A 12,711-nucleotide genomic window follows, 5' to 3' on the forward strand; every position below is an offset into this window, starting at 1 on the left:
TATTTCTGGGGTTCAGCCAGGCCTGGGAAGAGGCCTCTTTATGGGGCCTCCCATTCATGGGGAAAAGCTTGGGAAGAGGCGTCTTTATGGGGCCTCCCATTCATGGGAAAAAGCCTGGGAAGAGGCGTCTTTATGGGGCCTCCCATTCATGGGGAAAAGCCTGGGAAAAGGCCTCTTTATGGGGCCTCCCATTCATGGGGAAAAGCCTGGGAAGAGGCGTCTTTATGGGGCCTCCCATTCATGGAAAAAAGCCTGGGAAGAGGCGTCTTTATGGGGCCTCCCATTCATGGGAAAAAGCCTGGGAAGAGGCCTCTTTATGGGGTCTCCCCTTTATGGGAAAAAGTAGGCTTACTTCTGGGATTCACCAAAGCCTGGCTCAAAGGGTCTACTTAGACAGAAGAGTCTTGTCATGAGGCAGAACTAGATGTGTTGAAATTGCTAATGGATTTCGTGTCTTTTTTCTTATAATTTTTTCTGCTACCGAGCGTCGGAGTGACCCTGGTGCCACGGAGCAACACAAGGCCGAAAGCTAGAGGCATCTGGATGAAGCTGCTGTGAGTACGAATGAGCCATCCCGAATCCAGCTACAGAAGCCTCGTCATGTCCAGGAGCTCTCGGTCTAGCCCATTCCTTCGCTGGTTGGGGAGTTTCTGCGAGCTCTTCTCCCCCAGCTCAAGGGACTTCTTCAGCTGGGGAGGCCAAAGGGGAGCATGGCCATTGATTTTTTCCCTTTCCCTCCCCAGCAATGGTGAATGAGCCAACAACACTTATGGAAGGCCGTGTTGGTGCTTGATTCCTTCCTGTCTGTAATTGTGCGTTTTCACTCCCCAGCTCCTTCGGCACCAGATATGGACGCAGGATGCTGCCTCGGCTGGTTCGGCTGAAGACTACATGGACAGTTTACTCTGCTCACCGCCTCTTGGAGGGATTGAAGAAAAGGTGAAATGTTGGGAAACTTTGCTGCAAACACACAACAGACTCACAACCACTTCACGGGATTTTTGTATCTTAGTCCTGGCATTATGCAAAGCTGCCCTCAATAGGAGTAGCTTAATTCAGGGATGGCGTTCACACATGCGTGGAAATCTTCCTCTTCATAGGAAGAGGGGTTAAGCCAGGCCTGGCAAGAGTCCTCTTTACGGGGTCTCCCCTTTATTGGAAAATAACCTTATTTCTGGGGTTCAGCCAGGCCTGGCAAGAGTCCTCTTTACGGGGTCTCCCCTTTATTGGAAAATAACCTTATTTCTGGGGTTCAACCAGGCCTGGCAAGAGTCCTCTTTACGGGGTCTCCCCTTTATTGGAAAATAACCTTATTTCTGGGGTTCAGCCAGGCCTGGCAAGAGTCCTCTTTACGGGGTCTCCCCTTTATTGGAAAATAACCTTATTTCTGGGGTTCAGCCAGGCCTGGCAAGAGTCCTCTTTACGGGGTCTCCCCTTTATTGGAAAATAACCTTATTTCTGGGGTTCAGCCGGGCCTGGCAAGAGTCCTCTTTACGGGGTCTCCCCTTTATTAGAAAATAACCTTATTTCTGGGGTTCAGCCAGGCCTGGCAAGAGTCCTCTTTACGGGGTCTCCCCTCCATATGGAAAACTAGTTTTAATTTTGGTCAAACCCACCTTGTCCGATGCAGGGATAGATAGGAACGAGATGGAAGAGTCAGTGACACAGAGGTCGTGAGCAAACCCTCCATTTTCAATTTAAACACTCCATCTGCACTATTTAAGGAAGCGCACTGTGGATGGGACTGGGGCTCTACACACTGTAAGGAGTGAGCCATTCAGACGATCTGTTCAAGCCCAGTTCCAACGCGTTGGACTGAACAATTCATGTCATCTCTGAGCTCTCACGCTGAATTCTGTCTCTCTAGTCTCTCTGTTGCAAGCCGGCCACTTTGGGGTCTGTTACCGAATGACCTGGAATGGGGAGATGCTCTCCCACAGGTTTGTCGGTGTTTGTTGCAGCCCTTTGGTCCAGGGATTGTGTTCTCTGGGGAGATGTGGGGACAGAGCTGGCAGTGGTTCCCCTGGTGTTGCCTGTTTGGAGCGTTCCTATAGGGCTGAGCCTCTGTGAGGGGCAGGAACAGATACGGTGGTATTGCCTGGCTTAGCAGTAGTGATGGATCATTTGGTGTGTTGAGGCTGCTAGGTTGAGGCGTGTCGTGATGGAGAGCGGTCTGTCGGTGTTTGGTACAGTGAGGCGTTCACCTGCCTGTTATGGACAGTGGTGTCCAGTTGTGCCACCGACAGACCTTTGGGGGAGCATTTCCCCATTTCAGGTCATTGGGTGACACACCTCAAAATGGCTGTCCTGCCACAGAGAAACTTGAGAGACAGAATGCAGCGTGAGACTTCACACTTGACATACATTGTTCATTTCCACACCTTGGAACACAGTTTGAACACTTGGTCTGACCGGCTCCTCCTTACAGTGTGTAAAGCCCCTGTCCCATCTTGCAACTCACTTCCTTTCATACTGTAGATGATGCTTGAACTTGGAATGGAAAGTCTTTGCTTTCTATCTACCTGGGACTGACTTTTCTATCTTGTTCCCATCCATTCCTACACCTGACAATGTGGGTTTGGCCCACAAAAGCCCATGCCTAAGTCATAAAACACGGTTAGTCTTTAAATTGCTACAGCCACTTTTTGGTGGTCATGCCACAGTCTAACACACCTGCCCATTTAGAATCTGTAGCTTATTGCTGGCCTTCCCTTGTGCCTGGCAAGTCTCTCCTTCATCGAGTTAACTAGGCTTTTTTCTGGGGTTCAGGCATCCCAGGCAAACGTCCTCTTTATGAGGTCTCCCCTTCATGGGAAAATAATCTTATTCTTGGGGTACAGCCAGGCCTGGCAAGGGTCCTCCCATTCATGGGAAAAAGCCTGGGAAGAGGCCTCTTTATGGGGCCTCCCATTCATGGAAAAAAGCCTGGGAAGAGGCGTCTTTATGGGGCCTCCCATTCATGGGAAAAAGCCTGGGAAGAGGCCTCTTTATGGGGTCTCCCCTTTATGGGAAAAAGTAGGCTTACTTCTGGGATTCACCAAAGCCTGGCTCAAAGGGTCTACTTAGACAGAAGAGTCTTGTCATGAGGCAGAACTAGATGTGTTGAAATTGCTAATGGATTTCGTGTCTTTTTTCTTATAATTTTTTCTGCTACCGAGCGTCGGAGTGACCCTGGTGCCACGGAGCAACACAAGGCCGAAAGCTAGAGGCATCTGGATGAAGCTGCTGTGAGTACGAATGAGCCATCCCGAATCCAGCTACAGAAGCCTCGTCATGTCCAGGAGCTCTCGGTCTAGCCCATTCCTTCGCTGGTTGGGGAGTTTCTGCGAGCTCTTCTCCCCCAGCTCAAGGGACTTCTTCAGCTGGGGAGGCCAAAGGGGAGCATGGCCATTGATTTTTTCCCTTTCCCTCCCCAGCAATGGTGAATGAGCCAACAACACTTATGGAAGGCCGTGTTGGTGCTTGATTCCTTCCTGTCTGTAATTGTGCGTTTTCACTCCCCAGCTCCTTCGGCACCAGATATGGACGCAGGATGCTGCCTCGGCTGGTTCGGCTGAAGACTACATGGACAGTTTACTCTGCTCACCGCCTCTTGGAGGGATTGAAGAAAAGGTGAAATGTTGGGAAACTTTGCTGCAAACACACAACAGACTCACAACCACTTCACGGGATTTTTGTATCTTAGTCCTGGCATTATGCAAAGCTGCCCTCAATAGGAGTAGCTTAATTCAGGGATGGCGTTCACACATGCGTGGAAATCTTCCTCTTCATAGGAAGAGGGGTTAAGCCAGGCCTGGCAAGAGTCCTCTTTACGGGGTCTCCCCTTTATTGGAAAATAACCTTATTTCTGGGGTTCAGCCAGGCCTGGCAAGAGTCCTCTTTACGGGGTCTCCCCTTTATTGGAAAATAACCTTATTTCTGGGGTTCAGCCAGGCCTGGCAAGAGTCCTCTTTACGGGGTCTCCCCTTTATTGGAAAATAACCTTATTTCTGGGGTTCAGCCAGGCCTTGCAAGAGTCCTCTTTACGGGGTCTCCCCTTTATTGGAAAATAACCTTATTTCTGGGGTTCATCCAGGCCTGGGAAGAGTCCTCTTTACGGGGTCTCCCCTTTATTGGAAAATAACCTTATTTCTGGGGTTCAGCCAGGCCTGGGAAGAGTCCTCTTTACGGGGTCTCCCCTTTATTGGAAAATAACCTTATTTCTGGGGTTCAGCCAGGCCTGGGAAGAGTCCTCTTTACGGGGTCTCCCCTTTATTGGAAAATAACTTTATTTCTGGGGTTCAGCCAGGCCTGGCAAGAGTCCTCTTTACGGGGTCTCCCCTTTATTGGAAAATAACCTTATTTCTGGGGTTCAGCCAGGCCTGGGAAGAGGCCTCTTTATGGGGCCTCCCATTCATGGGGAAAAGCTTGGGAAGAGGCGTCTTTATGGGGCCTCCCATTCATGGGAAAAAGCCTGGGAAGAGGCGTCTTTATGGGGCCTCCCATTCATGGGGAAAAGCCTGGGAAAAGGCCTCTTTATGGGGCCTCCCATTCATGGGGAAAAGCCTGGGAAGAGGCGTCTTTATGGGGCCTCCCATTCATGGAAAAAAGCCTGGGAAGAGGCGTCTTTATGGGGCCTCCCATTCATGGGAAAAAGCCTGGGAAGAGGCCTCTTTATGGGGTCTCCCCTTTATGGGAAAAAGTAGGCTTACTTCTGGGATTCACCAAAGCCTGGCTCAAAGGGTCTACTTAGACAGAAGAGTCTTGTCATGAGGCAGAACTAGATGTGTTGAAATTGCTAATGGATTTCGTGTCTTTTTTCTTATAATTTTTTCTGCTACCGAGCGTCGGAGTGACCCTGGTGCCACGGAGCAACACAAGGCCGAAAGCTAGAGGCATCTGGATGAAGCTGCTGTGAGTACGAATGAGCCATCCCGAATCCAGCTACAGAAGCCTCGTCATGTCCAGGAGCTCTCGGTCTAGCCCATTCCTTCGCTGGTTGGGGAGTTTCTGCGAGCTCTTCTCCCCCAGCTCAAGGGACTTCTTCAGCTGGGGAGGCCAAAGGGGAGCATGGCCATTGATTTTTTCCCTTTCCCTCCCCAGCAATGGTGAATGAGCCAACAACACTTATGGAAGGCCGTGTTGGTGCTTGATTCCTTCCTGTCTGTAATTGTGCGTTTTCACTCCCCAGCTCCTTCGGCACCAGATATGGACGCAGGATGCTGCCTCGGCTGGTTCGGCTGAAGACTACATGGACAGTTTACTCTGCTCACCGCCTCTTGGAGGGATTGAAGAAAAGGTGAAATGTTGGGAAACTTTGCTGCAAACACACAACAGACTCACAACCACTTCACGGGATTTTTGTATCTTAGTCCTGGCATTATGCAAAGCTGCCCTCAATAGGAGTAGCTTAATTCAGGGATGGCGTTCACACATGCGTGGAAATCTTCCTCTTCATAGGAAGAGGGGTTAAGCCAGGCCTGGCAAGAGTCCTCTTTACGGGGTCTCCCCTTTATTGGAAAATAACCTTATTTCTGGGGTTCAGCCAGGCCTGGCAAGAGTCCTCTTTACGGGGTCTCCCCTTTATTGGAAAATAACCTTATTTCTGGGGTTCAACCAGGCCTGGCAAGAGTCCTCTTTACGGGGTCTCCCCTTTATTGGAAAATAACCTTATTTCTGGGGTTCAGCCAGGCCTGGCAAGAGTCCTCTTTACGGGGTCTCCCCTTTATTGGAAAATAACCTTATTTCTGGGGTTCAGCCAGGCCTGGCAAGAGTCCTCTTTACGGGGTCTCCCCTTTATTGGAAAATAACCTTATTTCTGGGGTTCAGCCGGGCCTGGCAAGAGTCCTCTTTACGGGGTCTCCCCTTTATTAGAAAATAACCTTATTTCTGGGGTTCAGCCAGGCCTGGCAAGAGTCCTCTTTACGGGGTCTCCCCTCCATATGGAAAACTAGTTTTAATTTTGGTCAAACCCACCTTGTCCGATGCAGGGATAGATAGGAACGAGATGGAAGAGTCAGTGACACAGAGGTCGTGAGCAAACCCTCCATTTTCAATTTAAACACTCCATCTGCACTATTTAAGGAAGCGCACTGTGGATGGGACTGGGGCTCTACACACTGTAAGGAGTGAGCCATTCAGACGATCTGTTCAAGCCCAGTTCCAACGCGTTGGACTGAACAATTCATGTCATCTCTGAGCTCTCACGCTGAATTCTGTCTCTCTAGTCTCTCTGTTGCAAGCCGGCCACTTTGGGGTCTGTTACCGAATGACCTGGAATGGGGAGATGCTCTCCCACAGGTTTGTCGGTGTTTGTTGCAGCCCTTTGGTCCAGGGATTGTGTTCTCTGGGGAGATGTGGGGACAGAGCTGGCAGTGGTTCCCCTGGTGTTGCCTGTTTGGAGCGTTCCTATAGGGCTGAGCCTCTGTGAGGGGCAGGAACAGATACGGTGGTATTGCCTGGCTTAGCAGTAGTGATGGATCATTTGGTGTGTTGAGGCTGCTAGGTTGAGGCGTGTCGTGATGGAGAGCGGTCTGTCGGTGTTTGGTACAGTGAGGCGTTCACCTGCCTGTTATGGACAGTGGTGTCCAGTTGTGCCACCGACAGACCTTTGGGGGAGCATTTCCCCATTTCAGGTCATTGGGTGACACACCTCAAAATGGCTGTCCTGCCACAGAGAAACTTGAGAGACAGAATGCAGCGTGAGACTTCACACTTGACATACATTGTTCATTTCCACACCTTGGAACACAGTTTGAACACTTGGTCTGACCGGCTCCTCCTTACAGTGTGTAAAGCCCCTGTCCCATCTTGCAACTCACTTCCTTTCATACTGTAGATGATGCTTGAACTTGGAATGGAAAGTCTTTGCTTTCTATCTACCTGGGACTGACTTTTCTATCTTGTTCCCATCCATTCCTACACCTGACAATGTGGGTTTGGCCCACAAAAGCCCATGCCTAAGTCATAAAACACGGTTAGTCTTTAAATTGCTACAGCCACTTTTTGGTGGTCATGCCACAGTCTAACACACCTGCCCATTTAGAATCTGTAGCTTATTGCTGGCCTTCCCTTGTGCCTGGCAAGTCTCTCCTTCATCGAGTTAACTAGGCTTTTTTCTGGGGTTCAGGCATCCCAGGCAAACGTCCTCTTTATGAGGTCTCCCCTTCATGGGAAAATAATCTTATTCTTGGGGTACAGCCAGGCCTGGCAAGGGTCCTCCCATTCATGGGGAAAAGCCTGGGAAGAGGCCTCTTTATGGGGCCTCCCATTCATGGGGAAAAGCCTGGGAAGAGGCCTCTTTATGGGGCCTCCCATTCATGGGAAAAAGCCTGGGAAGAGGCCTCTTTATGGGGCCTCCCATTCATGGGAAAAAGCCTGGCAAGAGGCGTCTTTATGGGGCCTCCCATTCATGGGAAAAAGCCTGGGAAAAGGCCTCTTTATGGGGCCTCCCATTCATGGGGAAAAGCCTGGGAAGAGGCCTCTTTATGGGGCCTCCCATTCATGGGAAAAAGCCTGGGAAGAGGCGTCTTTATGGGGCCTCCAATTCATGGGAAAAAGCCTGGGAAGAGGCGTCTTTATGGGGCCTCCCATTCATGGGAAAAAGCCTGGCAAGAGGCCTCTTTATGGGGCCTCCCATTCATGGGAAAAAGTAGGCTTACTTCTGGGATTCACCAAAGCCTGGCTCAAAGGGTCTACTTAGACAGAAGAGTCTTGTCATGAGGCAGAACTAGATGTGTTGAAATTGCTAATGGATTTTGTGTCTTTTTTTCTTATAATTTTTTCTGCTACCGAGCGTCGGAGTGGCCCCGGTGCCACGGAGCAACACAAGGCCGAAAGCTAGAGGCATCTGGATGAAGCTGCTGTGAGTACGAATGAACCATCCCGAATCCAGCTACAGAAGCCTCGTCATGTCCAGGAGCTCTCGGTCTAGCCCATTCCTTCGCTGGTTGGGGAGTTTCTGCGAGCTCTTCTCCCCCAGCTCAAGGGACTTCTTCAGCTGGGGAGGCCAAAGGGGAGCATGGCCATTGATTTTTTCCCTTTCCCTCCCCAGCACTGGCAAATGAGCCAACAACACTTATGGAAGGCCCGGTTCATTTTGAAGAACACCTGGAATAGAAGGTGCGTCTCTGGATGTGGAGAAGAGTAAGTTTCATGTTGTGTTAGTGTTGGTGCTTGATTCCTTCCTGTCTGTAATTGTGCATTTTCACTCCCCAGCTCCTTCGGCACCAGATATGGACGCAGGATGCTGCCTCGGCTGGTTCGGCTGAAGACTACATGGACAGTTTACTCTGCTCACCGCCTCGTGGAGGGATTGAAGAAAAGGTGAAATGTTGGGAAACTTTGCTGCAAACACACAACAGACTCACAACCACTTCACGGGATTTTTGTATCTTAGTCCTGGCATTATGCAAAGCTGCCCTCAATAGGAGTAGCTTAATTCAGGGATGGCGTTCACACATGCGTGGAAATCTTCCTCTTCATAGGAAGAGGGGTTCAGACAGGCCTGGCAAGTGTTCTCTTTACGGGGACTTGCCTTCATGGGACAGATTGTGTCATTTCTGGAATAGAAGGTGCATTTCTGGATATGGAGAAGAGTAAGTTTTATGTTGTGTTAGTGCTGGTGTTTGATTCCTTCCTGTCTGTAATTGTGCATTTTCACTCCCCAGCCCCTTCGGCACCAGATATGGACGCAGGATGCTGCCTCGGCTGGGTTGGCTGAAGACTACATGGACAGTTTACTCTGCTCACCGCCTCGTGGAGGGATTGAAGAAAAAGTTTATTTCAAAGGCATGAGCCCACCTTATCCAATGCAGGGATGGATAGGACATATGTCCTGAGCAAACCCTCCATTTCCAATTTAAACACTCCATCTGCACTATTTAAGGAAGCGCACTGTGGATGGGACTGGGGCTCTACACACTGTAAGGAGTGAGCCATTCAGACGATCTGTTCAAGCCCAGTTCCAACGCGTTGGACTGAACAATTCATGTCATCTCTGAGCTCTCACGCTGCATTCTGTCTCTCTAGTCTCTCCGTTGCAAGCCGGCCACTTTGGGGTCTGTTACCGAATGACCTGGAATGGGGAGATGCTCTCCCACAGGTTTGTCGGTGTTTGTTGCAGCCCTTTGGTCCAGGGATTGTGTTCTCTGGGGAGATGTGGGGACAGAGCTGGCAGTGGTTCCCCTGGTGTTGCCTGTTTGGAGCGTTCCTATAGGGCTGAGCCTCTGTGAGGGGCAGGAACAGATACGGTGGTATTGCCTGGCTTAGCAGTAGTGATGGATCATTTGGTGTGTTGAGGCTGCTAGGTTGAGGCGTGTCGTGATGGAGAGCGGTCTGTCGGTGTTTGGTACAGTGAGGCGTTCACCTGCCTGTTATGGACAGTGGTGTCCAGTTGTGCCACCGACAGACTTTTGGGGGAGCATTTCCCCATTTCAGGTCATTGGGTAACACTCCTCAAAATGGCTGTCCTGCCACAGGGAAACTTGAGAGACAGAATGCAGTGTGAGACTTCAGACTTGACATACATTGTTCATTTCCACACCTTGGAACACAGTTTGAACGCTTGGTCTGACCGGCTCCTCCTTACAGTGTGTAAAGCCCCTGTCCCATCTTGCAATTCACTTCCTTTCATATCGTAGGTGACGCTTGAAATTGGAATGGAAAGTCTTTGCTTTCTACCTACCTGGAACTGATTTTGTATCTTGCTTCTATTCATTCCTACACTTGACAAAGTGGGTTCGGCTCACAAAAACTCATGCCTACGTCATAAAACATGGTTAGTCTTTAAATTGCTACAGCCACTTTTTGGTTGTCATACTACAGAGTAACACACCTGCTCAATTAGAATCTGTAGCTTATTGCTGTCCTTCCCTTGTGCCTGGCAAGTCTCCCTTTCACGGGGCTGATTGATACTAGAGTAGGCTTAAAACATGTGTGGAAATCATGACTCTCCATCCTCGGCTTTGGTCGTGTTCAAATTTGGGATCCAGTGCTTGGGAAACATCCCCTCAGTGAATTCAGACATGTGTGTCAAGCAGCCCCTTCATGGCATCACTCAGTTTAAAACCAGTGTTTTGCAAGAGATTGAAATAATGCAGACAGCAAGCAAAACTACTGGTGGAGCTTGTCATGAAAGGTCTTTTCTAAAGGTAACACAAGTGTACTAAGCTCCAGAACATGAATGAATGGAGTTGGATTACAGCGCATTCTTGTTGGATGACATTAAATACAGCTGAGACAGATCACAGAAGGGCTAAGGATGTGGAGAAGCCGAATGAGCAGGAAAGAAAGCAGGTTTATAAACCCCAGAGAACGTGGAGAGAGAGGGAAGAGGTCTGATAGAACTGAAGAAGGCCTCAAGGAAGCCTCAATGAGACTCCAATAGACTCCAATTAATAATGAACTGTGAAAGTGGGAAAGATTGTCAGATCTCATTTGTACTTTAGTTAAAGTGTTGGCTTCTCTGATGATGTGTTTTAAATAATTTTAATACAGTATTTAAATCTTTGTTCTGATTTACTGTTACATTCATTGCTCTGGAATCTGTTTTAGATGTGGAGTGATATGCAAATGTTGTAAATAAACAATAAAAATATAGAACGGGTGTGGTTTTTTAAAAACATTTACAGGCACTGTGAAGTGGCAGAATAAGTATATCAAATGTACAACTATACTGAGGGATTTCAAATTAGACAGGTGATAAATCTAATTAATTTGAACAAAACTAGATAATGGAATGTATAAGAATGAGCAAAAATAAAATTCAAGGCCTCCCCTCTTAACAATTTCAAAAGCAAAAGACTTTTGAAATCCATTCTTACATGTAACACACTCAAAATATAAAGAAAATGGTAACATTTCCACCCCTTCTAGCAGTCTTACTACAACTGAATTTTTGTGATGAATGTTCTCAAGTTGGTACATACAGGCCCAGATTATTTAGGATAATGGTTTTATTTGTGAGAATTACCTCGAAAACAAGTCCTCACTGAAAGACCAGTGAGATAAATGGTAAATGTTACAATTACACCAGTTCCTCCACTAAGTACCAACCCTACAGTTTTAAAAAAGCCATTAATGGCATTTGAACAATTGATACTTGTACCTGAACTGCTAGGCAAAGGCCTCATATCCAACATACATAGGGTATTAGTCATGGAATCAAGGGGCAACATAGGGCTGAAAGAAATATGGGAATGTGACATACAGGAAGGAGAAGAAATATAATGAAAAATGTCAGTTTCAGGGGAAATAGCTTGAAGGTAATACTTAACCCTGATCACTTTTAAGTCATATAGATATGACATCACTGTATTTATACAATAGGAGGTACACAGGGATCCTAAATTGACATTGCTGTCTTTAGAGGCCCTAATGAATATTTACCAGACAAAGAAATGCTGAGTTTTATGGTGGTAGCATCCTCTCAAGTAATAGCAAAGAATTGGAAGGAATCTATAGACCTGTGAATAGTAATGTGGTATAACAAACTTTGGAACATTTTGTAAGCTGACAATTTAAACAGAGAAGGTCGCAAAGACAACAGAAAGGCTCAGATACCTTCTGTACAATTTGATATTTAATCTAAAAGTAAACATTTTATTTAGAAACAGGACTCCGTTAGAAGACCATTAGCATGTCAAAGACTTAAGTTCCTCCGTTCATCACTGTAAACAGATATACATGGGGAGGATGTGAACAGGCTGTGAGAAGACCCTACCCATGAAAATATACTTTATTAGGAAAATTTACTAGGATCATGGTGGATAGAACAATGAAAATACCAACTCATTTTAGTTACCTAAAAAACCCTCAATGCTTTTTTGACTGGTTAAACTGGCTTAAGAAAGAGATGAAAAATAAAAAACAGCCAGTATATGAATGCATTGATAGTGCAAATATAGCGCCACAAGAACATCTCACTTCACACATGAGGAGGACGCCCCATTGCTAGCTCTTTTCCCCTAGTATCTTAGCATACAGCACTTAAAACAGAACCTGTGTGCTCAGAAGTAGGACTATGGATAGCAGATACGAGGAGAAAAATAGAGAAAGCAATTACTTCAGCACCTTGGACAGTCCTTGCACCATGGATATAAATGGCTTCGTACTTCACATTCAAAGCATTTTAAAGGAGGCACTGCCTAAAATACTGCTTTCCAAGGCCATGTTTTGGGTGGGCGCGTACCCCTGGCCCTGGTCATGGCCCCTGGGGCCGGACATGTTGGTGGGCCCAGCCTCCAACCATGTTGTCCTCCTTTTTGGTTTCCAAAATATGGTCAGCCTATTAAGATAGTTTTAAAAGTTAACCAAATCCAGATGCATTGGACTACAATTCCCATCGCACCAGCTGGACATGATGACCTGGAGCGATGGGACCTGTAGTCCATGCCATCAGGAGAGTGCCTGGGCTCATCCTCCAGACACATTGGACTACAGCTCCCATCACACCAGGTGGACATGATGACCTGGAGCGATGGGACCTGTAGTCCATGCCATCAGGAGAGTGCCTGGGCTCATCCTCCAGACACATTGGACTACAGCTCCCATCGCACCAGCTGGACATGATGACCTGGAGCGATGGGACCTGTAGTCCATGCCATCAGGAGAGTGCCTGGGCTCGTCCTCCAGACACATTGGACTACAGCTCCCATCGCACCAGCTGGACATGATGACCGGGAGCGATGGGACCTGTAGTCCATGCCATCAGGAGAGCGCCTGGGCTCGTCC

This window comes from Elgaria multicarinata, chromosome 20 (assembly GCF_023053635.1).
Source record: "Elgaria multicarinata webbii isolate HBS135686 ecotype San Diego chromosome 20, rElgMul1.1.pri, whole genome shotgun sequence".
Classification (NCBI taxonomy): Eukaryota; Metazoa; Chordata; class Lepidosauria; order Squamata; family Anguidae; genus Elgaria; species Elgaria multicarinata.